Raw genomic sequence first — 3,522 nt, 5'->3', positions numbered from 1 at the left:
AAATTTTAAAGGACAACAGGCGTGCACTCTAAGCATGAGCAAGCTCAGCGCCTGCCTGCGGGGACAAAGCCTTAGGCTGTGGCCCTTTTGGCGCTGAGCGTGCAGGCACTCATACTTGGCAGCACAAGCGGCAAACTCAAATTTGCTTGCTTAGAAAGCAGCTAAGCGCTGCACATGGTCAGGTGCTTTCCCACGCTAGGCACACATTGCCGCAATGTGTTTCATGGTGGCCAGTGTGTGAGCACACCCGCTCACTCAGCACCACCCTGGACAAGGCCTTATGTTCACTATACACCTTTGGTCGGGTGTTTATCTACCTCTGCGCAGCAGCTATCTACCTGTTCTCTATCTGCTATCTGCAGGGATATACTGCGTTAGAGTGCACTGAGGAGCCTGCTTTCAGTTTAGGATATACTAGGGCTGCTCTACTTAGACTAGAGATCATTTGTACACATATGGCCCCTGTAGGCTCACTGTCGTCTTACAGCCTCCTACACACCAATACTTAGACCCTGGCACTTATCTTGATGCTGTTTCAGGGTCAGTAGAGTGTCGATCGCCGTCATTTCCCTCCATTATTTTAATTCAGTTCTATTAAAGTGTTTTCAATACTATCGTCATATCAGTAAACACACAATCCCAGCAAGCTCAAGAACCCCAAAACCCACCACATGTATACAGCATATATATTTGTGTCAAAAAGGAGTGCTGTGAGCGTGGCCAAATGTATACAACAAAAGACAGAAATGCCCAATGCTACATCCAATGTGTCAAAATACATACTGCAATACTTCAGTGCTAATATTCTCATGAGTAAGTGTCATTTAGTTAAAACCTTTGGCCAAAGTGTTTTAAGGCTGCAGCCATGTCACGGCATAACTAGTTTTGCAGGTCCTTATACTCTGGTAAAAATTATCATTTACTTCTGCTGGAGGGAGAATGACTACATTGGATCTGTCATACACAGGAACATGAAAAATGTAATACTTGATAAGTGGGGCTTGAGCTTGCTGGGATTGTGTGTTTATTCATTTAGATTTTCAACTGTCATCAGTTGTTTGGAGGTTGGTGGCCCCTACCCCCGGCTTTTAAGCTCGCCCCATTTACCAAGTAGCCGTTTTTTATGTTCCTGTGTATAACAGATCCAATGTGGTCATTCTCCCTCCAGCAGAGGTAAATGAGAATTTTTTCAGTTAGTGTAAAACCCTTGTGTAGTGTCACTACGAAACTACAGTTATAGACTGATCTTTATTGTACTTACTACTAATTAAATTATATAACTAACCTTTTGATTCCAAACTCATGATCCTATACTATTCAAGTCGGCAGACATTAAGCATACCAAGTTTCATACAAAATGAAAATGAATAAAACAAGGTAAATTCTTATGTCATATAGAAGGGAGTACTCTGGTGTACTGAAGATCAAAGAAATCCCTTAATGGTGCACTACCTGTGTACACCTGTAGTGCACCATTAAGGGATTTCTTTGATTTTCAGTAAACCAGAGTACTCCCTTCTATATCCATTACTTCCCAGGTAGCACACACTGATTCTGTACATATCATTAAATCCAAAAGTCACGAATTAGTGCTACAAAGCTGAAGCAGAATCAATGCAATAACAAAAAGTCAATGAGTAGAATTAAAATAGAGTAATAGGGAATGCAATCCAGGTGCAAAGTGAGTATGGATGTTTGTTGTGCTGTTAACAGTGTAACTTCTGTAATCCAATGACTAAATGTACACAGTCCAGTAATCCAGAAAATAATGAGGTTTACGCAACAAACACAGCTGGAGGGGAGGGTGAGCTTTGGTAGAACATCTTGGCAGTCTGGTATGAATTCAGGATGGCCTGAAACCACTACCCTCTGTGCGCAAACAGTCATTAATCACCCCTGCTGAGCCAGACAAAAAGCACAAGAACTTCACAGACAATGAAATATGAGCAGTGTACTGTATGCTTGTGATGCAAAGCCGTTGAATACTCACTGCAGCTCTGAAGACCTGTAAACCCGACTCTGTGGTCGCGCTGTCTCCGGAGAATTGATTGTAGGTAGAAGACAGGAAGAAGGAGAGCACCGCTCCAAGCGCACCAAAAAACGGGGATCCAGACAGGATTTGCTGGTAAAACAGGTAAGTTTATATGCAGTAGTGATAAAAATAATCAAGCGCAAATAACACCACTTTAAACCAAAATAACAATAAACAGTATACTGTCCTTAGAGAATGCAGCTCTCGACACAGGATTCAGACCAAATCCAACCAGCAATCGAAGAAGAAAACAGGTGCGCAAATCTCATCAGGACGTGGAAAATAGAAGTAGCACCAAATAGTGCAATATTGTCAACTACAACAAATGTAATCAGTGTTGATAGCTCTATAAAGTTTGCACTCACGTGTACAACGTGGTAATAGGGCGTTGTGGTTGTTAGAAGTTACCAACTTTCATTTCCAGATAGGTACTCCGGATCAACACCAGTAATGTTCCATAGGAAAGGAAGGGAAATCCATATACAAAGGAGAAAAAGCAAAATAGTATAATACTGCTTTTAATATTAAAAACACAAAGTATTCCACTTACATAAGTGTCTTTGTGGTGAGCATTCAGACCACCCTGGGTCATATGGACAGACAGTTATCTTCACAGCAACAGCATCTGCTATGCGGCCGTCACAGCATACACTGGGCTGATTAGTGTAGTCCTCCACACTGGATGTCACCAACAAAGTTCCACTCTGTAGTCAACCTGTTGTGTACTGTGCTTTTTTTGTTGTTTTTTTGTTACGTTTCCCTTTGTTTTCCCTCCTTCCCTCCTTTCCCTTCATTGTTAGCTTGTTCCATGAGATGTACTCTCCTTGCCGGTGCTGGGATTGATTTTGTAGCTGCTTTAATCACAAATATATCATCAGATTCTATTTTTGACAAGTTTGTCTGCTTTTCCTCATTTGTGTGCTTGGGGCCTTTTGTATATATATATATATATATATAGATATATATATAGATATATATATATATCTATATATATATCTATATATATATATATATATATATATATATATATATACAGTGCTCGACAAATAATGTTAACCTGTCGCCCGTTGCGAGTGGATTTAGGCAGCTGGCGACCCGTGCTGCAGCTCAATGAATTCCCCTGCTCGTGCCAATTTTTTTTTTTTTTTAAATAAATAAATAAATAATCCCCCTCCCTGATTGGGTTAAAAAAAAAGTTAAAAAAAATGGCGGCAAATCCTGTGGTCCCGGCGCGCGTGCACAGGGCAAGCAGAGTGTCCTGCCATTTGCGCTGCCTGTTCCCCCCAGCAACCCAGAATCCCCCGCATCCCTCCCCCCCCCCCACGTGGGACGGAGGGGGAAGCCCAAACCAAGCCCCGCGCGCAACCCAGCCCCCCCCCCCCCTCCGCTCCCCACGTGGGACGGAGGGGGAGCCCAAACCAAGCCCCGCGCGCAACCAAGCCCCCCCCCCCTCCGCTCCCCACGTGGGACGGAGGGGGAGCCCAAACCAA

The 3,522-nt window shown here is 43.1% G+C and overlaps 1 protein-coding gene across 1 annotated transcript in view; it reads left to right on the top strand.

Annotated features, from left to right (window-relative positions):
- Positions 1 to 1,873: 1,873 nt before the first annotated feature.
- LOC142491683 (acetylserotonin O-methyltransferase-like) overlaps positions 1,874 to 3,522 on the top strand; it is a 78,145-nt gene continuing 76,496 nt past the window's right edge. The window contains exon 1 of the mRNA XM_075594600.1: positions 1,874 to 2,134. The gene's annotated coding sequence lies outside the window, so the exon portion shown is untranslated. The remainder of the gene's footprint in view (positions 2,135 to 3,522) is intronic.

The sequence above is a fragment of the Ascaphus truei genome, chromosome 3, assembly GCF_040206685.1.
Source record: "Ascaphus truei isolate aAscTru1 chromosome 3, aAscTru1.hap1, whole genome shotgun sequence".
In the NCBI taxonomy this organism is placed as follows: domain Eukaryota; kingdom Metazoa; phylum Chordata; class Amphibia; order Anura; family Ascaphidae; genus Ascaphus; species Ascaphus truei.
This window is presented reverse-complemented; position numbering and strand designations above follow the sequence as displayed.